This window comes from Ambystoma mexicanum, chromosome 4p, assembly GCF_040938575.1.
Source record: "Ambystoma mexicanum isolate Mex_15411 chromosome 4p, UKY_AmexF1_1, whole genome shotgun sequence".
Classification (NCBI taxonomy): Eukaryota; Metazoa; Chordata; class Amphibia; order Caudata; family Ambystomatidae; genus Ambystoma; species Ambystoma mexicanum.
The window spans coordinates 843285275-843303975 of record NC_090927.1 but is presented as its reverse complement, the minus strand read 5'-3'; the positions used below and the strand labels follow the sequence as shown (position 1 = coordinate 843303975).

The following is an 18701-nucleotide window of genomic DNA, read 5'->3' as shown; positions in this document are numbered from 1 at the left end:
ATTAGCATACAGGTAGTGTGTTCATGGGTAATAAATCGACTTTCACATGTAATGCAGTACAGAGAATATTGAGTCCTTCAAGAGGCATGAAAGAAAACCATTATTGTGTTGATTGTTCTCTCCACCTCCCTGCAACAGACACAGGATGGATGAATTAAAGTTATCCTACCAGACATAGGAGTCCTGAATGGGCCCACCAGTCTTATATATCTCGCCTGATCGAGCGATGAGTGTGGTATCATGTTGCAAGTGGCTGCATGGCTTAGCTTACTAAATGCAAATGCATAAGAGTAATATTCTTAGCATTCCTAGAGCCTACGCCACACCACACTGAATGCACCCGATCTAGTCTGATCTCGGAAGTTAAGCAGTGTCAGGCCAAGTTAGTACCTGGATGGGAGACTGCCTGGGAATACCAGGTGCTGTAGGCTTTTTTGTGCTCCAAGTTCAGGAAGTGAGCCCTTTCTCAATTGCCTTTCAAAACTGCAAGGTCTAGCCGACTAGATGCATAAAAGTACAAAACTCAGTAGGCCCAGAGCCTACGGCCACACCACACTGAATGCGCCCGATCTCGGAAGCTAAGCAGGGTCAGGCCTAGTTAGTACCTGGATGGGAGACTGCCTGGGAATACCAGGTGCTGTAGGCTTTTTTGTGCTCCAAGTTCAGGAAGTGAGCCATTTCTCAATTGCCTTTCAAAACTGCAAGGTCTAGCTGACTAGATGCTTAAAAGTACAAAACTCACTAGGCCCAGAGCCTACGGCCACACCACACTGAATGCGCCCGATCTCGTCTGATCTCAGAAGCTAAGTAGTGTCGGGCCTAGTTAGTACCTGGATGGGAGGCCGCCTGGGAATACCAGGTGCTGTAGGCTTTTTTGTGCTCCAAGTTCAGGAAGTGAGCCATTTCTCAATTGCCTTTCAAAACTGCAAGGTCTAGCCGACTAGATGCTTAAAAGTACAAAACTCACTAGGCCCAGAGCCTACGGCCACACCACACTGAATGCGCCCGATCTCGGAAGCTAAGCAGGGTCGGGCCTAGTTAGTACCTGGGTGGGAGACCGCCTGGGAATACCAGGTGCTGTAGGCTTTTTTGTACTCCAAGTTCAGGAAGTGAGCCATTTCTCAATTGCCTTTCAAAACTGCAACGTCTAGCCGACTAGATGCTTAAAAGTACAAAACTCACTAGAACCAGAGCCTACGGCCACACCACACTGAATGCGTCTGATCTCGGAAGCTAAGCAATGTCAGGCCTAGTTAGTACCTGGATGGGATACCGCCTGGCAATACCAGGTGCTGTAGGCTATTTTGTGCTCCATGATTAGAAATTGCGCAACTTCTCAATTGTTTTTCAAATTTGATATGTTTCCAAAATAATTGTATCCCGTTTTATAGCGGAAATGTTGGACAACAACATGAGGGCTGGAGCTACCTTTTTACATAGAATTAGCATACAGGTAGTGTGTTCATGGGTAATAAATCGACTTTCACATGTAATGCAGTACAGAGAATATTGAGTCCTTCAAGAGGCATGAAAGAAAACCATTATTGTGTTGATTGTTCTCTCCACCTCCCTGCAACAGACACAGGATGGATGAATTAAAGTTATCCTACCAGACATAGGAGTCCTGAATGGGCCCACCAGTCTTATATATCTCGCCTGATCGAGCGATGAGTGTGGTATCATGTTGCAAGTGGCTGCATGGCTTAGCTTACTAAATGCAAATGCATAAGAGTAATATTCTTAGCATTCCTAGAGCCTACGGCCACACCACACTGAATGCACCCGATCTAGTCTGATCTTGGAAGTTAAGCAGTGTCAGGCCTAGTTAGTACCTGGATGGGAGACTGCCTGGGAATACCAGGTGCTGTAGGCTTTTTTGTGCTCCAAGTTCAGGAAGTGAGCCCTTTCTCAATTGCCTTTCAAAACTGCAAGGTCTAGCCGACTAGATGCATAAAAGTACAAAACTCACTAGGCCCAGAGCCTACGGCCACACCACACTGAATGCGCCCGATCTCGTCTGATCTCAGAAGCTAAGCAGTGTCGGGCCTAGTTAGTACCTGGATGGGAGACCGCCTGGGAATACCAGGTGCTGTAGGCTTTTTTTGTACTCCAAGTTCAGGAAGTGAGCCATTTCTCAATTGCCTTTCAAAACTGCAAGGTCTAGCCGACTAGATGCTTAAAAGTACAAAACTCACAAGGGCCAGAGCCTACGGCCACACCACACTGAATGCGCCTGATCTCGTCTGATCTCGGAAGCTAAGCAGTGTCGGGCCTCGTTAGTACCTGGATGGGAGACCGCCTGGGAATACCAGGTGCTGTAGGCTTTTTTGTGCTCCAAGTTCAGGAAGTGAGCCATTTCTCAATTGCCTTTCAAAACTGCAAGGTCTAGCTGACTAGATGCTTAAAAGTACCAAACTCACTAGGCCCAGAGCCTACGGCCACACCACACTGATTGCGCCCGATCTCGTCTGATCTCGGAAGCTAAGCAGTGTCGGGCCTAGTTAGTACCTGGATGGGAGACCGCCTGGGAATACCAGGTGCTGTAGGCTTTTTTGTGCTCCAAGTTCAGGAAGTGAGCCCTTTCTCAATTGCCTTTCAAAACTGCAAGGTCTAGCCGACTAGATGCTTAAAAGTACAAAACTCACTAGGCCCAGAACCTACGGCCACACCACACTGAATGCGCCCGATCTCATCTGATCTCAGAAGCTAAGCAGGGTCGGGCCTCGTTAGTACCTGCATGGGAGACCGCCTGGGAATACCAGGTGCTGTAGGCTTTTTTGTGCTCCAAGTTCAGGAAGTGAGCCATTTCTCAATTGCCTTTCAAAACTGCAAGGTCTAGCCGACTAGATCCTTAAAAGTACAAAACTCACTAGGCCCAGAGCCTACGGCCACACCACACTGAATGCGCCCGATCTCGGAAGCTAAGCAGGGTCAGGCCTAGTTAGTACCTGGATGGGAGACTGCCTGGGAATACCAGGTGCTGTAGGCTTTTTTGTGCTCCAAGTTCAGGAAGTGAGCCATTTCTCAATTGCCTTTCAAAACTGCAAGGTCTAGCTGACTAGATGCTTAAAAGTACAAAACTCACTAGGCCCAGAGCCTACGGCCACACCACACTGAATGCGCCCGATCTCATCTGATCTCGGAAGCTACGCAGTGTCGGGCCTAGTTAGTACCTGGATGGGAGGACGCCTGGGAATACCAGGTGCTGTAGGCTTTTTTGTGCTCCAAGTTCAGGAAGTGAGCCATTTCTCAATTGCCTTTCAAAACTGCAAGGTCTAGCCGACTAGATGCTTAAAAGTACAAAACTCACTAGGCCCAGAGCCTACGGCCACACCACACTGAATGCGCCCGATCTCGGAAGCTAAGCAGCGTCGGGCCTAGTTAGTACCTGGGTGGGAGACGGCCTGGGAATACCAGGTGCTGTAGGCTTTTTTGTACTCCAAGTTCAGGAAGTGAGCCATTTCTCAATTGCCTTTCAAAACTGCAACGTCTAGCCGACTAGATGCTTAAAAGTACAAAACTCACTAGGACCAGAGCCTAAGGCCACACCACACTGAATGCGCCCGATCTCGGAAGCTAAGCAGGGTCGGGCCTAGTTATTACCTGGATGGGAGACTGCCTGGGAATACCAGGTGCTGTAGGCTTTTTTGTGCTCCATGATTAGTAATTGCGCAACTTCTCAATTATTTTTCAAATTTGGTATGTTTCCAAAATAATTGTATCCCGTTTTATAGCGGAAATGTTGGACAACATCATGAGGGCTGGAGCTACCTTTTTACATAGAATTAGCATACAGGTAGTGTGTTCATGGGTAATAAATCGACTTTCACATGTAATGCAGTACAGAGAATATTGAGTCCTTCAAGAGGCATGAAAGAAAACCATTATTGTGTTGATTGTTCTCTCCACCTCCCTGCAACAGACACAGGATGGATGAATTAAAGTTATCCTACCAGACATAGGAGTCCTGAATGGGCCCACCAGTCTTATATATCTCGCCTGATCGAGCGATGAGTGTGGTATCATGTTGCAAGTGGCTGCATGGCTTAGCTTACTAAATGCAAATGCATAAGAGTAATATTCTTAGCATTCCTAGAGCCTACGGCCACACCACACTGAATGCACCCGATCTAGTCTGATCTTGGAAGTTAAGCAGTGTCAGGCCTAGTTAGTACCTGGATGGGAGACCGCCTGGGAATACCAGGTGCTGTAGGCTTTTTTGTGCTCCAAGTTCAGGAAGTGAGCCATTTCTCAATTGCCTTTCAAAACTGCAAGGTCTAGCTGACTAGATGCTTAAAAGTACCAAACTCACTAGGCCCAGAGCCTACGGCCACACCACACTGATTGCGCCCGATCTCGTCTGATCTCGGAAGCTAAGCAGTGTCGGGCCTAGTTAGTACCTGGATGGGAGAGCGCCTGGGAATACCAGGTGCTGTAGGCTTTTTTGTGCTCCAAGTTCAGGAAGTGAGCCCTTTCTCAATTGCCTTTCAAAACTGCAAGGTCTAGCCGACCAGATGCTTAAAAGTACAAAACTCACTAGGCCCAGAACCTACGGCCACACCACACTGAATGCGCCTGATCTCATCTGATCTCAGAAGCTAAGCAGTGTCGGGCCTAGTTAGTACCTGGATGGGAGACCGCCTGGGAATACCAGGTGCTGTAGGCTTTTTTTGTACTCCAAGTTCAGGAAGTGAGCCATTTCTCAATTGCCTTTCAAAACTGCAAGGTCTAGCCGACTAGATGCTTAAAAGTACAAAACTCACAAGGCCCAGAGCCTACGGCCACACCACACTGATTGCGCCCGATCTCGTCTGATCTCGGAAGCTAAGCAGTGTCGGGCCTAGTTAGTACCTGGATGGGAGACCGCCTGGGAATACCAGGTGCTGTAGGCTTTTTTGTGCTCCAAGTTCAGGAAGTGAGCCATTTCTCAATTGCCTTTCAAAACTGCAAGGTCTAGCTGACTAGATGCTTAAAAGTACAAAACTCACTAGGCCCAGAGCCTACGGCCACACCACACTGATTGCGCCCGATCTCGTCTGATCTCGGAAGTTAAGCAGTGTCAGGCCTAGTTAGTACCTGGATGGGAGACCGCCTGGGAATATCAGGTGCTGTAGGCTTTTTTGTGCTCCAAGTTCAGGAAGTGAGCCCTTTCTCAATTGCCTTTCAAAACTGCAAGGTCTAGCCGACTAGATGCTTAAAAGTACAAAACTCACTAGGCCCAGAGCCTACAGCCACACCACACTGAATGCGCCCGATCTCGTCTGATCTCAGAAGCTAAGCAGTGTCGGGCCTAGTTAGTACCTGGATGGGAGACAGCCTGGGAATACCAGGTGCTGTAGGCTTTTTTGTGCTCCAAGTTCAGGAAGTGAGCCATTTCTCAATTGCCTTTCAAAACTGCAAGGTCTAGCTGACTAGATGCTTAAAAGTACAAAACTCACTAGGCCCAGAGCCTACGGCCACACCACACTGATTGCGCCCGATCTCGTCTGATCTCGGAAGCTAAGCAGTGTCAGGCCTGGTTAGTACCTGGATGGGAGACCGCCTGGGAATACCAGGTGCTGTAGGCTTTTTTTGTGCTCCCAAGTTCAGGAAGTGAGCCATTTCTCAATTGCCTTTCAAAACTGCAAGGTCTAGCCGACTAGATGCTTAAAAGTACAAAACTCACTAGGCCCAGAGCCTACGGCCACACCACACTGAATGCGCCCGATCTCGGAAGCTAAGCAGGGTCGGGCCTCGTTAGTACCTGGATGGGAGACCGCCTGGGAATACCAGGTGCTGTAGGCTTTTTTGTGCTCCAAGTTCAGGAAGTGAGCCCTTTCTCAATTGCCTTTCAAAACTGCAAGGTCTAGCTGACTAGATGCTTAAAAGTACAAAACTCACTAGGCCCAGAGCCTACGGCCACACAACACTGATTGCGCCCGATCTCGTCTGATCTCGGAAGCTAAGCAGTGTCGGGCCTAGTTAGTACCTGGATGGGAGACCGCCTGGGAATACCAGGTGCTGTAGGCTTTTTTGTGCTCCAAGTTCAGGAAGTGAGCCATTTCTCAATTGCCTTTCAAAACTGCAAGGTCTAGCCGACTAGATGCTTAAAAGTACAAAACTCACTAGGCCCAGAGCCTACGGCCACACCACACTGAATGCGCCCGATCTCAGAAGCTAAGCAGGGTCGGGCCTAGTTAGTACCTGGATGGGAGACTGCCTGGGAATACCAGGTGCTGTAGGCTTTTTTGTGCTCCATGATTAGTAATTGCGCAACTTCTCAATTATTTTTCAAATTTGGTATGTTTCCAAAATAATTGTATCCTGTTTTATAGCGGAAATGTTGGACAACATCATGAGGGCTGGAGCTACCTTTTTACATAGAATTAGCATACAGGTAGTGTGTTCATGGGTAATAAATCGACTTTCACATGTAATGCAGTACAGAGAATATTGAGTCCTTCAAGAGGCATGAAAGAAAACCATTATTGTGTTGATTGTTCTCTCCACCTCCCTGCAACAGACACAGGATGGATGAATTAAAGTTATCCTACCAGACATAGGAGTCCTGAATGGGCCCACCAGTCTTATATATCTCGCCTGATCGAGCGATGAGTGTGGTATCATGTTGCAAGTGGCTGCATGGCTTAGCTTACTAAATGCAAATGCATAAGAGTAATATTCTTAGCATTCCTAGAGCCTACGGCCACACCACACTGAATGCACCCGATCTAGTCTGATCTTGGAAGTTAAGCAGTGTCAGGCCTAGTTAGTACCTGGATGGGAGACTGCCTGGGAATACCAGGTGCTGTAGGCTTTTTTGTGCTCCAAGTTCAGGAAGTGAGCCCTTTCTCAATTGCCTTTCAAAACTGCAAGGTCTAGCTGACTAGATGCTTAAAAGTACCAAACTCACTAGGCCCAGAGCCTACGGCCACACCACACTGATTGCGCCCGATCTCGTCTGATCTCGGAAGCTAAGCAGTGTCGGGCCTAGTTAGTACCTGGATGGGAGACCGCCTGGGAATACCAGGTGCTGTAGGCTTTTTTGTGCTCCAAGTTCAGGAAGTGAGCCCTTTCTCAATTGCCTTTCAAAACTGCAAGGTCTAGCCGACTAGATGCTTAAAAGTACAAAACTCACTAGGCCCAGAACCTACGGCCACACCACACTGAATGCGCCCGATCTCATCTAATCTCAGAAGCTAAGCAGTGTCGGGCCTAGTTAGTACCTGGATGGGAGACCGCCTGGGAATACCAGGTGCTGTAGGCTTTTTTTGTACTCCAAGTTCAGGAAGTGAGCCCTTTCTCAATTGCCTTTCAAAACTGCAAGGTCTAGCCGACTAGATGCTTAAAAGTACAAAACTCACAAGGCCCAGATTCTACGGCCACACCACACTGAATGCGCCCGATCTCGTCTGATCTTGGAAGCTAAGCAGTGTCGGGCCTCGTTAGTACCTGGATGGGAGACCGCGTGGGAATACCAGGTGCTGTAGGCTTTTTTGTGCTCCAAGTTCAGGAAGTGAGCCATTTCTCAATTGCCTTTCAAAACTGCAAGGTCTAGCTGACTAGATGCTTAAAAGTACAAAACTCACTAGGCCCAGAGCCTACGGCCACACCACACTGATTGCGCCCGATCTTGTCTGATCTCGGAAGCTAAGCAGTGTTGGGCCTAGTTAGTACCTGGATGGGAGACCGCCTGGGAATACCAGGTGCTGTAGGCTTTTTTTGTGCTCCAAGTTCAGGAAGTGAGCCATTTCTCAATTGCCTTTCAAAACTGCAAGGTCTAGCCGACTAGAGGCTTAAAAGTACAAAACTCACTAGGCCCAGAGCCTACGGCCACACCACACTGAATGCGCCCGATCTCCGAAGCTAAGCAGGGTCGGGCCTCGTTAGTACCTGGATGGGAGACCGCCTGGGAATACCAGGTGCTGTAGGCTTTTTTGTGCTCCAAGTTCAGGAAGTGAGCCATTTCTCAATTGCCTTTCAAAACTGCAAGGTCTAGCTGACTAGATGCTTAAAAGTACAAAACTCACTAGGCCCAGAGCCTACGGCCACACCACACTGATTGCGCCCGATCTCGTCTGATCTCGGAAGCTAAGCAGTGTCGGGCCTAGTTAGTACCTGGATGGGAGACCGCCTGGGAATACCAGGTGCTGTAGGCTTTTTTGTGCTCCAAGTTCAGGAAGTGAGCCATTTCTCAATTGCCTTTCAAAACTGCAAGGTCTAGCCGACTAGATGCTTAAAAGTACAAAACTCACTAGGCCCAGAGCCTACGGCCACACCACACTGAATGCGCCCGATCTCGGAAGCTAAGCAGGGTCGGGCCTAGTTAGTACCTGGGTGGGAGACGGCCTGGGAATACCAGGTGCTGTAGGCTTTTTTGTACTCCAAGTTCAGGAAGTGAGCCATTTCTCAATTGCCTTTCAAAACTGCAACGTCTAGCCGACTAGATGCTTAAAAGTACAAAACTCACTAGGACCAGAGCCTACGGCCACACCACACTGAATGCGTCTGATCTCGGAAGCTAAGCAATGTCAGGCCTAGTTAGTACCTGGATGGGATACCGCCTGGCAATACCAGGTGCTGTAGGCTATTTTGTGCTCCATGATTAGAAATTGCTCAACTTCTCAATTGTTTTTCAAATTTGGTATGTTTCCAAAATAATTGTATCCCGTTTTATAGCGGAAATGTTGGACAACAACATGAGGGCTGGAGCTACCTTTTTACATAGAATTAGCATACAGGTAGTGAGTTCATGGGTAATAAATCGACTTTCACATGTAATGCAGTACAGAGAATATTGAGTCCTTCAAGAGGCATGAAAGAAAACCATTATTGTGTTGATTGTTCTCTCCACCTCCCTGCAACAGACACAGGATGGATGAATTAAAGTTATCCTACCAGACATAGGAGTCCTGAATGGGCCCACCAGACTTATATATCTCGCCTGATCGAGCGATGAGTGTGGTATCATGTTGCAAGTGGCTGCATGGCTTAGCTTACTAAATGCAAATGCATAAGAGTAATATTCTTAGCATTCCTAGAGCCTACGGCCACACCACACTGAATGCACCCGATCTAGTCTGATCTTGGAAGTTAAGCAGTGTCAGGCCTAGTTAGTACCTGGATGGGAGGCTGCCTGGGAATACCAGGTGCTGTAGGCTTTTTTGTGCTCCAAGTTCAGGAAGTGAGCCATTTCTCAATTGCCTTTCAAAACTGCAAGGTCTAGCCGACTAGATGCTTAAAAGTACAAAACTCACAAGGGCCAGAGCCTACGGCCACACCACACTGAATGCGCCCGATCTCGTCTGATCTCGGAAGCTAAGCAGTGTCGGGCCTCGTTAGTACCTGGATGGGAGACCGCCTGGGAATACCAGGTGCTGTAGGCTTTTTTGTGCTCCAAGTTCAGGAAGTGAGCCATTTCTCAATTGCCTTTCAAAACTGCAAGGTCTAGCTGACTAGATGCTTAAAAGTACCAAACTCACTAGGCCCAGAGCCTACGGCCACACCACACTGATTGCGCCCGATCTCGTCTGATCTCGGAAGCTAAGCAGTGTCGGGCCTAGTTAGTACCTGGATGGGAGACCGCCTGGGAATACCAGGTGCTGTAGGCTTTTTTGTGCTCCAAGTTCAGGAAGTGAGCCCTTTCTCAATTGCCTTTCAAAACTGCAAGGTCTAGCCGACTAGATGCTTAAAAGTACAAAACTCACTAGGCCCAGAAACTACGGCCACACCACACTGAATGCGCCCGATCTCATCTGATCTCAGAAGCTAAGCAGTGTCGGGCCTAGTTAGTACCTGGATGGGAGACCGCCTGGGAATACCAGGTGCTGTAGGCTTTTTTTGTACTCCAAGTTCAGGAAGTGAGCCATTTCTCAATTGCCTTTCAAAACTGCAAGGTCTAGCCGACTAGATGCTTAAAAGTACAAAACTCACAAGGGCCAGAGCCTACGGCCACACCACACTGAATGCGCCCGATCTCGTCTGATCTCGGAAGCTAAGCAGTGTCGGGCCTCGTTAGTACCTGGATGGGAGACCGCCTGGGAATACCAGGTGCTGTAGGCTTTTTTGTGCTCCAAGTTCAGGAAGTGAGCCATTTCTCAATTGCCTTTCAAAACTGCAAGGTCTAGCTGACTAGATGCTTAAAAGTACCAAACTCACTAGGCCCAGAGCCTACGGCCACACCACACTGATTGCGCCTGATCTCGTCTGATCTCAGAAGCTAAGCAGTGTCGGGCCTAGTTAGTACCTGGATGGGAGACCGCCTGGGAATACCAGGTGCTGTAGGCTTTTTTGTGCTCCAAGTTCAGGAAGTGAGCCCTTTCTCAATTGCCTTTCAAAACTGCAAGGTCTAGCCGACTAGATGCTTAAAAGTACAAAACTCACTAGGCCCAGAACCTACGGCCACACCACACTGAATGCCCCCGATCTCATCTGATCTCAGAAGCTAAGCAGTGTCGGGCCTAGTTAGTACCTGGATGGGAGACCGCCTGGGAATACCAGGTGCTGTAGGCTTTTTTTGTACTCCAAGTTCAGGAAGTGAGCCATTTCTCAATTGCCTTTCAAAACTGCAAGGTCTAGCCGACTAGATGCTTAAAAGTACAAAACTCACAAGGCCCAGAGCCTACGGCCACACCACACTGATTGCGCCCAATCTCGTCTGATCTCGGAAGCTAAGCAGTGTCGGGCCTAGTTAGTACCTGGATGGGAGACCGCCTGGGAATACCAGGTGCTGTAGGCTTTTTTTGTGCTCCAAGTTCAGGAAGTGAGCCATTTCTCAATTGCCTTTCAAAACTGCAAGGTCTAGCCGACTAGATGCTTAAAAGTACAAGACTCACTAGGCCCAGAGCCTACGGCCACACCACACTGAATGCGCCCGATCTCGGAAGCTAAGCAGGGTCGGGCCTCGTTAGTACCTGGATGGGAGACCGCCTGGGAATACCAGGTGCTGTAGGCTTTTTTGTGCTCCAAGTTCAGGAAGTGAGCCATTTCTCAATTGCCTTTCAAAACTGCAAGGTCTAGCTGACTAGATGCTTAAAAGTACAAAACTCACTAGGCCCAGAGCCTACGGCCACACCACACTGATTGCGCCCGATCTCGGAAGCTAAGCAGTGTCGGGCCTTGTTAGTACCTGGATGGGAGACCGCCTGGGAATACCAGGTGCTGTAGGCTTTTTTGTGCTCCAAGTTCAGGAAGTGAGCCATTTCTCAATTGCCTTTCAAAACTGCAAGGTCTAGCCGACTAGATGCTTAAAAGTACAAAACTCACTAGGCCCAGAGCCTACGGCCACAACACACTGAATGCGCCCGATCTCGGAAGCTAAGCAGGGTCGGGCCTAGTTAGTACCTGGATGGGAGACTGCCTGGGAATACCAGGTGCTGTAGGCTTTTTTGTGCTCCATGATTAGTAATTGCGCAACTTCTCAATTATTTTTCAAATTTGGTATGTTTCCAAAATAATTGTATCCCGTTTTATAGCGGAAATGTTGGACAACATCATGAGGGCTGGAGCTACCTTTTTACATAGAATTAGCATACAGGTAGTGTGTTCATGGGTAATAAATCGACTTTCACATGTAATGCAGTACAGAGAATATTGAGTCCTTCAAGAGGCATGAAAGAAAACCATTATTGTGTTGATTGTTCTCTCCACCTCCCTGCAACAGACACAGGATGGATGAACTAAAGTTATCCTACCAGACATAGGAGTCCTGAATGGGACCACCAGTCTTATATATCTCGCCTGATCGAGCCTGATCGAGCGATGAGCGTGGTATCATGTTGTAAGTGGCTGCATGGCTTAGCTTACTAAATGCAAATGCATAAGAGTAATATTCTTAGCATTCCTAGAGCCTACGGCCACACCACACTGAATGCACCCGATCTTGTCTGATCTCGGAAGTTAAGCGGTGTTAGGCCTAGTTAGTACCTGGATGGGAGACCGCCTGGGAATACCAGGTGCTGTAGGCTTTTTTGTGCTCCAAGTTCAGGAAGTGAGCCCTTTCTCAATTGCCTTTCAAAACTGCAAGGTCTAGCCGACTAGATGCTTAAAAGTACAAAACTCACTAGGCCTAGAGCCTACGGCCACACCACACTAAATGCGCCCGATCTCATCTGATCTCAGAAGCTAAGCAGTGTCGGGCCTAGTTAGTACCTGGATGGGAGACCGCCTGGGAATACCAGGTGCTGTAGGCTTTTTTTGTACTCCAAGTTCAGGAAGTGAGCCATTTCTCAATTGCCTTTCAAAACTGCAAGGTCTAGCCGACTAGAAGCTTAAAAGTACAAAACTCACAAGGCCCAGAGCCTGCGGCCACACCACACTGAATGCGCCCGATCTCGTCTGATCTTGGAAACTAACCAGTGTCGGGCCTCGTTAGTACCTGGATGGGAGACCGCGTGGGAATACCAGGTGCTGTAGGCTTTTTTGTTCTCCAAGTTCAGGAAGTGAGCCATTTCTCAATTGCCTTTCAAAACTGCAAGGTCTAGCTGACTAGATGCTTAAAAGTACAAAACTCACTAGGCCCAGAGCCTACGGCCACACCACACTGATTGCGCCCGATCTCGTCTGATCTCGGAAGCTAAGCAGTGTTGGGCCTAGTTAGTACCTGGATGGGAGACCGCCTGGGAATACCAGGTGCTGTAGGCTTTTTTTGTGCTCCAAGTTCAGGAAGTGAGCCATTTCTCAATTGCCTTTCAAAACTGCAAGGTCTAGCCGACTAGATGCTTAAAAGTACAAAACTCACTAGGCCCAGAGCCTACGGCCACACCACACTGAATGCGCCCGATCTCAGAAGCTAAGCAGGGTCAGGCCTCGTTAGTACCTGGATGGGAGACCGCCTGGGAATACCAGGTGCTGTAGGCTTTTTTGTGCTCCAAGTTCAGGAAGTGAGCCATTTCTCAATTGCCTTTCAAAACTGCAAGGTCTAGCTGACTAGATGCTTAAAAGTACAAAACTCACTAGGCCCAGAGCCTACGGCCACACCACACTGATTGCGCCCGATCTCAGAAGCTAAGCAGTGTTGGGCCTAGTTAGTACCTGGATGGGAGACCGCCTGGGAATACCAGGTGCTGTAGGCTTTTTTGTGCTCCAAGTTCAGGAAGTGAGCCATTTCTCAATTGCCTTTCAAAACTGCAAGGTCTAGCCGACTAGATCCTTAAAAGTACAAAACTCACTAGGCCCAGAGCCTACGGCCACACCACACTGAATGCGCCCGATCTCGGAAGCTAAGCAGGGTCAGGCCTAGTTAGTACCATGATGGGAGACTGCCTGGGAATACCAGGTGCTGTAGGCTTTTTTGTGCTCCAAGTTCAGGAAGTGAGCCATTTCTCAATTGCCTTTCAAAACTGCAAGGTCTAGCTGACTAGATGCTTAAAAGTACAAAACTCACTAGGCCCAGAGCCTACGGCCACACCACACTGAATGCGCCCGATCTCGTCTGATCTCAGAAGCTCAGCAGTGTCGGGCCTAGTTAGTACCTGGATGGGAGGCCGCCTGGGAATACCAGGTGCTGTAGGCTTTTTTGTGCTCCAAGTTCAGGAAGTGAGCCATTTCCCAATTGACTTTCAAAACTGCAAGGTCTAGATGCTTAAAAGTACAAAACTCACTAGGCCCAGAGCCTACGGCCACACCACACTGAATGTGCCCGATCTCGGAAGCTAAGCAGGGTCGGGCCTAGCTAGTACCTGGGTGGGAGACCGCCTGGGAATACCAGGTGCTGTAGGCTTTTTTGTACTCCAAGTTCAGGAAGTGAGCCATTTCTCAATTGCCTTTCAAAACTGCAACGTCTAGCCGACTAGATGCTTAAAAGTACAAAACTCACTAGAACCAGAGCCTACGGCCACACCACACTGAATGCGTCTGATCTCGGAAGCTAAGCAATGTCAGGCCTAGTTAGTACCTGGATGGGATACCGCCTGGCAATACCAGGTGCTGTAGGCTATTTTGTGCTCCATGATTAGAAATTGCGCAACTTCTCAATTGTTTTTCAAATTTGGTATGTTTCCAAAATAATTGTATCCCGTTTTATAGCGGAAATGTTGGACAACAACATGAGGGCTGGAGCTACCTTTTTACATAGAATTAGCATACAGGTAGTGTGTTCATGGGTAATAAATCGACTTTCACATGTAATGCAGTACAGAGAATATTGAGTCCTTCAAGAGGCATGAAAGAAAACCATTATTGTGTTGATTGTTCTCTCCACCTCCCTGCAACAGACACAGGATGGATGAATTAAAGTTATCCTACCAGACATAGGATTCCTGAATGGGCCCACCAGTCTTATATATCTCGCCTGATCGAGCGATGAGTGTGGTATCATGTTGCAAGTGGCTGCATGGCTTAGCTTACTAAATGCAAATGCTTAAGAGTAATATTCTTAGCATTCCTAGAGCCTACGGCCACACCACACTGAATGCACCCGATCTAGTCTGATCTTGGAAGTTAAGCAGTGTCAGGCCTAGTTAGTACCTGGATGGGAGACTGCCTGGGAATACCAGGTGCTGTAGGCTTTTTTGTGCTCCAAGTTCAGGAAGTGAGCCCTTTCTCAATTGCCTTTCAAAACTGCAAGGTCTAGCCGACTAGATGCATAAAAGTACAAAACTCACTAGGCCCAGAGCCTACGGCCACACCACACTGAATGCACCCGATCTCGTCTGATCTCAGAAGCTAAGCAGTGTCGGGCCTAGTTAGTACCTGGATGGGAGACCGCCTGGGAATACCAGGTGCTGTAGGCTTTTTTTGTACTCCAAGTTCAGGAAGTGAGCCATTTCTCAATTGCCTTTCAAAACTGCAAGGTCTAGCCGACTAGATGCTTAAAAGTACAAAACTCACAAGGGCCAGAGCCTACGGCCACACCACACTGAATGCGCCTGATCTCGTCTGATCTCGGAAGCTAAGCAGTGTCGGGCCTCGTTAGTACCTGGATGGGAGACCGCCTGGGAATACCAGGTGCTGTAGGCTTTTTTGTGCTCCAAGTTCAGGAAGTGAGCCATTTCTCAATTGCCTTTCAAAACTGCAAGGTCTAGCTGACTAGATGCTTAAAAGTACCAAACTCACTAGGCCCAGAGCCTACGGCCACACCACACTGATTGCGCCCGATCTCGTCTGATCTCGGAAGCTAAGCAGTGTCGGGCCTAGTTAGTTCCTGGATGGGAGACCGCCTGGGAATACCAGGTGCTGTAGGCTTTTTTGTGCTCCAAGTTCAGGAAGTGAGCCCTTTCTCAATTGCCTTTCAAAACTGCAAGGTCTAGCCGACTAGATGCTTAAAAGTACAAAACTCACTCGGCCCAGAACCTACGGCCACACCACACTGAATGCGCCCGATCTCATCTGATCTCAGAAGCTAAGCAGTGTCGGGCCTAGTTAGTACCTGGATGGGAGACCGCCTGGGAATACCAGGTGCTGTAGGCTTTTTTTGTACTCCAAGTTCAGGAAGTGAGCCATTTCTCAATTGCCTTTCAAAACTGCAAGGTCTAGCCGACTAGATGCTTAAAAGTACAAAACTCACAAGGCCCAGATTCTACGGCCACACCACACTGAATGCGCCCGATCTCGTCTGATCTTGGAAGCTAAGCAGTGTCGGGCCTCGTTAGTACCTGGATGGGAGACCGCGTGGGAATACCAGGTGCTGTAGGCTTTTTTGTGCTCCAAGTTCAGGAAGTGAGCCATTTCTCAATTGCCTTTCAAAACTGCAAGGTCTAGCTGACTAGATGCTTAAAAGTACAAAACTCACTAGGCCCAAAGCCTACGGCCACACCACACTGATTGCGCCCGATCTTGTCTGATCTCGGAAGCTAAGCAGTGTCGGGCCTCGTTAGTACCTGGATGGGAGACCGCCTGGGAATACCAGGTGCTGTAGGCTTTTTTGTGCTCCAAGTTCAGGAAGTGAGCCATTTCTCAATTGCCTTTCAAAACTGCAAGGTCTAGCCGACTGGATGCTTAAAAGTACAAAACTCACAAGGGCCAGAGCCTACGGCCACACCACACTGAATGCGCCCGATCTCGTCTGATCGCGGAAGCTAAGCAGTGTCGGGCCTCGTTAGTACCTGGATGGGAGACCGCCTGGGAATACCAGGTGCTGTAGGCTTTTTTGTGCTCCAAGTTCGGGAAGTGAGCCCTTTCTCAATTGCCTTTCAAAACTGCAAGGTCTAGCCGACTAGATGCTTAAAAGTACAAAACTCACTAGGCCCAGAACCTACGGCCACACCACACTGAATGCGCCCGATCTCATCTGATCTCAGAAGCTAAGCAGTGTCGGGCCTAGTTAGTACCTGGATGGGAGACCGCCTGGGAATACCAGATGCTGTAGGCTTTTTTTGTACTCCAAGTTCAGGAAGTGAGCCATTTCTCAATTGCCTTTCAAAACTGCAAGGTCTAGCCGACTAGATGCTTAAAAGTACAAAACTCACAAGGCCCAGAGCCTACGGCCACACCACACTGATTGCGCCCGATCTCGTCTGATCTCGGAAGCTAAGCAGTGTCGGGCCTAGTTAGTACCTGGATGGGAGACCGCCTGGGAATACCAGGTGCTGTAGGCTTTTTTTGTGCTCCAAGTTCAGGAAGTGAGCCATTTCTCAATTGCCTTTCAAAACTGCAAGGTCTAGCCGACTAGATGCTTAAAAGTACAAGACTCACTAGGCCCAGAGCCTACGGCCACACCACACTGAATGCGCCCGATCTCGGAAGCTAAGCAGAGTCGGGCCTCGTTAGTACCTGGATGGGAGACCGCCTGGCAATACCAGGTGCTGTAGGCTTTTTTGTGCTCCAAGTTCAGGAAGTGAGCCATTTCACAATTGCCTTTCAAAACTGCAAGGTCTAGCTGACTAGATGCTTAAAAGTACAAAACTCACTAGGCCCAGAGCCTACCGCCACACCACACTGATTGCGCCCGATCTCGGAAGCTAAGCAGTTTCGGGCCTAGTTAGTACCTGGATGGGAGACGGCATGGGAATACCAGGTGCTGTAGGCTTTTTTGTGCTCCAAGTTCAGGAAGTGAGCCATTTCTCAATTGCTTTTCAAAACTGCAAGGTCTAGCCGACTAGATGCTTAAAAGTACAAAACTCACTAGGCCCAGAGCCTACGGCCACACCACACTGAATGCGCCCGATCTCGGAAGCTAAGCAGGGTCGGGCCTAGATAGTACCTGGATGGGAGACTGCCTGGGAATACCAGGTGCTGTATGCTTTTTTGTGCTCCATGATTAGTAATTGCGCAACTTCTCAATTATTTTTCAAATTTGGTATGTTTCCAAAATAATTGTATCCCGTTTTATAGCGGAAATGTTGGACAACATCATGAGGGCTGGAGCTACCTTTTTACATAGAATTAGCATACAGGTAGTGTGTTCATGGGTAATAAATCGACTTTCACATGTAATGCAGTACAGAGAATATTGAGTCCTTCAAGAGGCATGAAAGAAAACCATTATTGTGTTGATTGTTCTCTCCACCTCCCTGCAACAGACACAGGATGGATGAATTAAAGTTATCCTACCAGACATAGGAGTCCTGAATGGGCCCACCAGTCTTATATATCTCGCCTGATCGAGCCTGATCGAGCGATGAGCGTGGTATCATGTTGCAAGTGGCTGCATGGCTTAGCTTACTAAATGCAAATGCATAAGAGTAATATTCTTAGCATTCCTAGAGCCTACGGCCACACCACACTGAATGCACCCGATCTCGTCTGATCTCGGAAGTTAAGCAGTGTCAGGCCTAGTTAGTACCTGGATGGGAGAAAGCCTGGGAATACCAGATGCTGTAGGCTTTTTTGTGCTCCAAGTTCAGGAAGTGAGCCCTTTCTCAATTGCCTTTCAAAACTGCAAGGTCTAGCCGACTAGATGCTTAAAAGTACAAAACTCACTAGGCCCAGAGCCTACGGCCACACCACACTGAATGCGCCCGATCTCGTCTGATCTCAGAAGCTAAGCAGTGTCGGGCCTAGTTAGTACCTGGATGGGAGACCGCCTGGGAATACCAGGTGCTGTAGGCTTTTTTTGTACTCCAAGTTCAGGAAGTGAGCCATTTCTCAATTGCCTTTCAAAACTGCAAGGTCTAGCCGACTAGATGCTTAAAAGTACAAAACTCACAAGGCCCAGAGCCTACGGCCACACCACACTGAATGCGCCCGATCTCGTCTGATCTCGGAAACTAAGCAGTGTCGTGCCTCGTTAGTACCTGGATGGGAGACCGCCTGGGAATACCAGGTGCTGTAGGCTTTTTTGTGCTCCAAGTTCAGGAAGTGAGCCATTTCTCAATTGCCTTTCAAAACTGCAAGGTCTAGCTGACTAGATGCTTAAAAGTACAAAACTCACTAGGCCCAGAGCCTACCCCCACACCACACTGACTGCGCCCGATCTCGTCTGATCTCGGAAGCTAAGCAGTGTCGGGCCTAGTTAGTACCTGGGTGGGAGACCGCCTGGGAATACCAGGTGCTGTAGGTTTTTTTGTACTCCAAGTTCAGGAAGTGAGCCATTTCTCAATTGCCTTTCAAAACTGCAACGTCTAGCCGACTAGATGCTTAAAAGTACAAAACTCACCAGTACCAGAGCCTACGGCCACACCACACTGAATGCGCCCAATCTCGTCTGATCTCGGAAGCTAAGCAATGTCAGGCCTAGTTAGTACCTGGATGGGATACTGCCTGGCAATACCAGGTGCTGTAGGCTATTTTGTGCTCCATGATTAGTAATTGCGCAACTTCTCAACTGTTTTTCAAATTTGGTA

The 18701-nt window shown here is 48.5% G+C and overlaps 39 non-coding genes and 30 pseudogenes across 39 annotated transcripts; all 69 read left to right on the top strand.

The window, feature by feature from the left end:
• The first annotated feature begins 313 nt into the window (after nt 1-313).
• LOC138456081 (5S ribosomal RNA) lies at nt 314-431 on the top strand (annotated as a pseudogene).
• A 106-nt stretch (nt 432-537) lies between these two features.
• LOC138458397 (5S ribosomal RNA) lies at nt 538-646 on the top strand (annotated as a pseudogene).
• Nucleotides 647-752: 106 nt separating this feature from the next.
• Nucleotides 753-871, top strand: LOC138454837 (5S ribosomal RNA). Its single transcript, XR_011261494.1, has one exon. It is a non-coding gene; the product is annotated as a 5S ribosomal RNA (ribosomal RNA).
• Nucleotides 872-977: 106 nt separating this feature from the next.
• Nucleotides 978-1086, top strand: LOC138456222 (5S ribosomal RNA; annotated as a pseudogene).
• Nucleotides 1087-1754: 668 nt separating this feature from the next.
• LOC138455433 (5S ribosomal RNA) lies at nt 1755-1873 on the top strand (annotated as a pseudogene).
• Nucleotides 1874-1979: 106 nt separating this feature from the next.
• LOC138463205 (5S ribosomal RNA) lies at nt 1980-2098 on the top strand. Its single transcript, XR_011265791.1, has one exon. It is a non-coding gene; the product is annotated as a 5S ribosomal RNA (ribosomal RNA).
• Nucleotides 2099-2205: 107 nt separating this feature from the next.
• On the top strand, nt 2206-2324 carry LOC138463740 (5S ribosomal RNA). The gene has a single exon (XR_011266326.1). It is a non-coding gene; the product is annotated as a 5S ribosomal RNA (ribosomal RNA).
• A 106-nt stretch (nt 2325-2430) lies between these two features.
• LOC138461001 (5S ribosomal RNA) lies at nt 2431-2549 on the top strand. The gene has a single exon (XR_011263648.1). It is a non-coding gene; the product is annotated as a 5S ribosomal RNA (ribosomal RNA).
• A 106-nt stretch (nt 2550-2655) lies between these two features.
• Nucleotides 2656-2774, top strand: LOC138455649 (5S ribosomal RNA; annotated as a pseudogene).
• Nucleotides 2775-2880: 106 nt separating this feature from the next.
• On the top strand, nt 2881-2989 carry LOC138458396 (5S ribosomal RNA; annotated as a pseudogene).
• A 106-nt stretch (nt 2990-3095) lies between these two features.
• On the top strand, nt 3096-3214 carry LOC138455329 (5S ribosomal RNA). The gene has a single exon (XR_011261965.1). It is a non-coding gene; the product is annotated as a 5S ribosomal RNA (ribosomal RNA).
• A 106-nt stretch (nt 3215-3320) lies between these two features.
• On the top strand, nt 3321-3429 carry LOC138458185 (5S ribosomal RNA; annotated as a pseudogene).
• A 106-nt stretch (nt 3430-3535) lies between these two features.
• LOC138459667 (5S ribosomal RNA) lies at nt 3536-3644 on the top strand (annotated as a pseudogene).
• Nucleotides 3645-4097: 453 nt separating this feature from the next.
• LOC138454900 (5S ribosomal RNA) lies at nt 4098-4216 on the top strand. Its single transcript, XR_011261558.1, has one exon. It is a non-coding gene; the product is annotated as a 5S ribosomal RNA (ribosomal RNA).
• Nucleotides 4217-4322: 106 nt separating this feature from the next.
• LOC138453947 (5S ribosomal RNA) lies at nt 4323-4441 on the top strand. Its single transcript, XR_011260646.1, has one exon. It is a non-coding gene; the product is annotated as a 5S ribosomal RNA (ribosomal RNA).
• Nucleotides 4442-4547: 106 nt separating this feature from the next.
• Nucleotides 4548-4666, top strand: LOC138461751 (5S ribosomal RNA). The gene has a single exon (XR_011264358.1). It is a non-coding gene; the product is annotated as a 5S ribosomal RNA (ribosomal RNA).
• A 107-nt stretch (nt 4667-4773) lies between these two features.
• LOC138461000 (5S ribosomal RNA) lies at nt 4774-4892 on the top strand. The gene has a single exon (XR_011263647.1). It is a non-coding gene; the product is annotated as a 5S ribosomal RNA (ribosomal RNA).
• A 106-nt stretch (nt 4893-4998) lies between these two features.
• On the top strand, nt 4999-5117 carry LOC138465078 (5S ribosomal RNA). Its single transcript, XR_011267654.1, has one exon. It is a non-coding gene; the product is annotated as a 5S ribosomal RNA (ribosomal RNA).
• Nucleotides 5118-5223: 106 nt separating this feature from the next.
• Nucleotides 5224-5342, top strand: LOC138455107 (5S ribosomal RNA). Its single transcript, XR_011261750.1, has one exon. It is a non-coding gene; the product is annotated as a 5S ribosomal RNA (ribosomal RNA).
• Nucleotides 5343-5448: 106 nt separating this feature from the next.
• On the top strand, nt 5449-5567 carry LOC138461677 (5S ribosomal RNA). Its single transcript, XR_011264285.1, has one exon. It is a non-coding gene; the product is annotated as a 5S ribosomal RNA (ribosomal RNA).
• Nucleotides 5568-5675: 108 nt separating this feature from the next.
• LOC138456523 (5S ribosomal RNA) lies at nt 5676-5784 on the top strand (annotated as a pseudogene).
• Nucleotides 5785-5890: 106 nt separating this feature from the next.
• On the top strand, nt 5891-6009 carry LOC138453863 (5S ribosomal RNA). Its single transcript, XR_011260565.1, has one exon. It is a non-coding gene; the product is annotated as a 5S ribosomal RNA (ribosomal RNA).
• Nucleotides 6010-6115: 106 nt separating this feature from the next.
• On the top strand, nt 6116-6224 carry LOC138458518 (5S ribosomal RNA; annotated as a pseudogene).
• Nucleotides 6225-6677: 453 nt separating this feature from the next.
• Nucleotides 6678-6796, top strand: LOC138455432 (5S ribosomal RNA; annotated as a pseudogene).
• Nucleotides 6797-6902: 106 nt separating this feature from the next.
• On the top strand, nt 6903-7021 carry LOC138460998 (5S ribosomal RNA). Its single transcript, XR_011263645.1, has one exon. It is a non-coding gene; the product is annotated as a 5S ribosomal RNA (ribosomal RNA).
• Nucleotides 7022-7127: 106 nt separating this feature from the next.
• On the top strand, nt 7128-7246 carry LOC138455078 (5S ribosomal RNA). Its single transcript, XR_011261722.1, has one exon. It is a non-coding gene; the product is annotated as a 5S ribosomal RNA (ribosomal RNA).
• A 107-nt stretch (nt 7247-7353) lies between these two features.
• Nucleotides 7354-7472, top strand: LOC138455029 (5S ribosomal RNA). The gene has a single exon (XR_011261676.1). It is a non-coding gene; the product is annotated as a 5S ribosomal RNA (ribosomal RNA).
• A 106-nt stretch (nt 7473-7578) lies between these two features.
• On the top strand, nt 7579-7697 carry LOC138463154 (5S ribosomal RNA). Its single transcript, XR_011265740.1, has one exon. It is a non-coding gene; the product is annotated as a 5S ribosomal RNA (ribosomal RNA).
• Nucleotides 7698-7804: 107 nt separating this feature from the next.
• On the top strand, nt 7805-7913 carry LOC138458698 (5S ribosomal RNA; annotated as a pseudogene).
• Nucleotides 7914-8019: 106 nt separating this feature from the next.
• LOC138460997 (5S ribosomal RNA) lies at nt 8020-8138 on the top strand. Its single transcript, XR_011263644.1, has one exon. It is a non-coding gene; the product is annotated as a 5S ribosomal RNA (ribosomal RNA).
• Nucleotides 8139-8244: 106 nt separating this feature from the next.
• On the top strand, nt 8245-8353 carry LOC138458186 (5S ribosomal RNA; annotated as a pseudogene).
• Nucleotides 8354-9021: 668 nt separating this feature from the next.
• LOC138455798 (5S ribosomal RNA) lies at nt 9022-9140 on the top strand (annotated as a pseudogene).
• A 106-nt stretch (nt 9141-9246) lies between these two features.
• Nucleotides 9247-9365, top strand: LOC138461934 (5S ribosomal RNA). Its single transcript, XR_011264539.1, has one exon. It is a non-coding gene; the product is annotated as a 5S ribosomal RNA (ribosomal RNA).
• A 106-nt stretch (nt 9366-9471) lies between these two features.
• Nucleotides 9472-9590, top strand: LOC138460995 (5S ribosomal RNA). Its single transcript, XR_011263643.1, has one exon. It is a non-coding gene; the product is annotated as a 5S ribosomal RNA (ribosomal RNA).
• Nucleotides 9591-9696: 106 nt separating this feature from the next.
• LOC138454626 (5S ribosomal RNA) lies at nt 9697-9815 on the top strand. Its single transcript, XR_011261295.1, has one exon. It is a non-coding gene; the product is annotated as a 5S ribosomal RNA (ribosomal RNA).
• A 107-nt stretch (nt 9816-9922) lies between these two features.
• On the top strand, nt 9923-10041 carry LOC138461933 (5S ribosomal RNA). The gene has a single exon (XR_011264538.1). It is a non-coding gene; the product is annotated as a 5S ribosomal RNA (ribosomal RNA).
• Nucleotides 10042-10147: 106 nt separating this feature from the next.
• Nucleotides 10148-10266, top strand: LOC138461706 (5S ribosomal RNA). The gene has a single exon (XR_011264313.1). It is a non-coding gene; the product is annotated as a 5S ribosomal RNA (ribosomal RNA).
• Nucleotides 10267-10372: 106 nt separating this feature from the next.
• On the top strand, nt 10373-10491 carry LOC138453899 (5S ribosomal RNA). Its single transcript, XR_011260599.1, has one exon. It is a non-coding gene; the product is annotated as a 5S ribosomal RNA (ribosomal RNA).
• A 107-nt stretch (nt 10492-10598) lies between these two features.
• LOC138465120 (5S ribosomal RNA) lies at nt 10599-10717 on the top strand. Its single transcript, XR_011267695.1, has one exon. It is a non-coding gene; the product is annotated as a 5S ribosomal RNA (ribosomal RNA).
• A 107-nt stretch (nt 10718-10824) lies between these two features.
• LOC138456522 (5S ribosomal RNA) lies at nt 10825-10933 on the top strand (annotated as a pseudogene).
• A 106-nt stretch (nt 10934-11039) lies between these two features.
• On the top strand, nt 11040-11148 carry LOC138456100 (5S ribosomal RNA; annotated as a pseudogene).
• Nucleotides 11149-11254: 106 nt separating this feature from the next.
• LOC138458925 (5S ribosomal RNA) lies at nt 11255-11363 on the top strand (annotated as a pseudogene).
• A 463-nt stretch (nt 11364-11826) lies between these two features.
• On the top strand, nt 11827-11945 carry LOC138464771 (5S ribosomal RNA). The gene has a single exon (XR_011267348.1). It is a non-coding gene; the product is annotated as a 5S ribosomal RNA (ribosomal RNA).
• A 106-nt stretch (nt 11946-12051) lies between these two features.
• LOC138465223 (5S ribosomal RNA) lies at nt 12052-12170 on the top strand. The gene has a single exon (XR_011267798.1). It is a non-coding gene; the product is annotated as a 5S ribosomal RNA (ribosomal RNA).
• Nucleotides 12171-12277: 107 nt separating this feature from the next.
• LOC138455908 (5S ribosomal RNA) lies at nt 12278-12396 on the top strand (annotated as a pseudogene).
• A 106-nt stretch (nt 12397-12502) lies between these two features.
• LOC138463535 (5S ribosomal RNA) lies at nt 12503-12621 on the top strand. The gene has a single exon (XR_011266121.1). It is a non-coding gene; the product is annotated as a 5S ribosomal RNA (ribosomal RNA).
• Nucleotides 12622-12728: 107 nt separating this feature from the next.
• On the top strand, nt 12729-12837 carry LOC138459422 (5S ribosomal RNA; annotated as a pseudogene).
• A 106-nt stretch (nt 12838-12943) lies between these two features.
• On the top strand, nt 12944-13052 carry LOC138456397 (5S ribosomal RNA; annotated as a pseudogene).
• Nucleotides 13053-13158: 106 nt separating this feature from the next.
• On the top strand, nt 13159-13267 carry LOC138458606 (5S ribosomal RNA; annotated as a pseudogene).
• Nucleotides 13268-13373: 106 nt separating this feature from the next.
• On the top strand, nt 13374-13492 carry LOC138455284 (5S ribosomal RNA). Its single transcript, XR_011261922.1, has one exon. It is a non-coding gene; the product is annotated as a 5S ribosomal RNA (ribosomal RNA).
• A 98-nt stretch (nt 13493-13590) lies between these two features.
• Nucleotides 13591-13699, top strand: LOC138457496 (5S ribosomal RNA; annotated as a pseudogene).
• Nucleotides 13700-14367: 668 nt separating this feature from the next.
• On the top strand, nt 14368-14486 carry LOC138455431 (5S ribosomal RNA; annotated as a pseudogene).
• A 106-nt stretch (nt 14487-14592) lies between these two features.
• Nucleotides 14593-14711, top strand: LOC138462421 (5S ribosomal RNA). Its single transcript, XR_011265018.1, has one exon. It is a non-coding gene; the product is annotated as a 5S ribosomal RNA (ribosomal RNA).
• A 107-nt stretch (nt 14712-14818) lies between these two features.
• Nucleotides 14819-14937, top strand: LOC138463739 (5S ribosomal RNA). The gene has a single exon (XR_011266325.1). It is a non-coding gene; the product is annotated as a 5S ribosomal RNA (ribosomal RNA).
• A 106-nt stretch (nt 14938-15043) lies between these two features.
• Nucleotides 15044-15162, top strand: LOC138464692 (5S ribosomal RNA). The gene has a single exon (XR_011267270.1). It is a non-coding gene; the product is annotated as a 5S ribosomal RNA (ribosomal RNA).
• A 106-nt stretch (nt 15163-15268) lies between these two features.
• On the top strand, nt 15269-15387 carry LOC138464785 (5S ribosomal RNA). Its single transcript, XR_011267361.1, has one exon. It is a non-coding gene; the product is annotated as a 5S ribosomal RNA (ribosomal RNA).
• Nucleotides 15388-15494: 107 nt separating this feature from the next.
• On the top strand, nt 15495-15613 carry LOC138455028 (5S ribosomal RNA). The gene has a single exon (XR_011261675.1). It is a non-coding gene; the product is annotated as a 5S ribosomal RNA (ribosomal RNA).
• A 106-nt stretch (nt 15614-15719) lies between these two features.
• Nucleotides 15720-15838, top strand: LOC138454244 (5S ribosomal RNA). Its single transcript, XR_011260930.1, has one exon. It is a non-coding gene; the product is annotated as a 5S ribosomal RNA (ribosomal RNA).
• A 106-nt stretch (nt 15839-15944) lies between these two features.
• LOC138454243 (5S ribosomal RNA) lies at nt 15945-16063 on the top strand. The gene has a single exon (XR_011260929.1). It is a non-coding gene; the product is annotated as a 5S ribosomal RNA (ribosomal RNA).
• Nucleotides 16064-16169: 106 nt separating this feature from the next.
• On the top strand, nt 16170-16288 carry LOC138455053 (5S ribosomal RNA). The gene has a single exon (XR_011261698.1). It is a non-coding gene; the product is annotated as a 5S ribosomal RNA (ribosomal RNA).
• A 107-nt stretch (nt 16289-16395) lies between these two features.
• Nucleotides 16396-16514, top strand: LOC138460994 (5S ribosomal RNA). Its single transcript, XR_011263642.1, has one exon. It is a non-coding gene; the product is annotated as a 5S ribosomal RNA (ribosomal RNA).
• A 107-nt stretch (nt 16515-16621) lies between these two features.
• Nucleotides 16622-16730, top strand: LOC138458986 (5S ribosomal RNA; annotated as a pseudogene).
• A 106-nt stretch (nt 16731-16836) lies between these two features.
• Nucleotides 16837-16945, top strand: LOC138459742 (5S ribosomal RNA; annotated as a pseudogene).
• Nucleotides 16946-17051: 106 nt separating this feature from the next.
• Nucleotides 17052-17160, top strand: LOC138458233 (5S ribosomal RNA; annotated as a pseudogene).
• A 463-nt stretch (nt 17161-17623) lies between these two features.
• On the top strand, nt 17624-17742 carry LOC138456183 (5S ribosomal RNA; annotated as a pseudogene).
• A 106-nt stretch (nt 17743-17848) lies between these two features.
• Nucleotides 17849-17967, top strand: LOC138463203 (5S ribosomal RNA). Its single transcript, XR_011265789.1, has one exon. It is a non-coding gene; the product is annotated as a 5S ribosomal RNA (ribosomal RNA).
• Nucleotides 17968-18074: 107 nt separating this feature from the next.
• On the top strand, nt 18075-18193 carry LOC138455376 (5S ribosomal RNA; annotated as a pseudogene).
• A 106-nt stretch (nt 18194-18299) lies between these two features.
• LOC138455652 (5S ribosomal RNA) lies at nt 18300-18418 on the top strand (annotated as a pseudogene).
• Nucleotides 18419-18524: 106 nt separating this feature from the next.
• On the top strand, nt 18525-18643 carry LOC138458077 (5S ribosomal RNA; annotated as a pseudogene).
• Nucleotides 18644-18701: the final 58 nt, after the last annotated feature.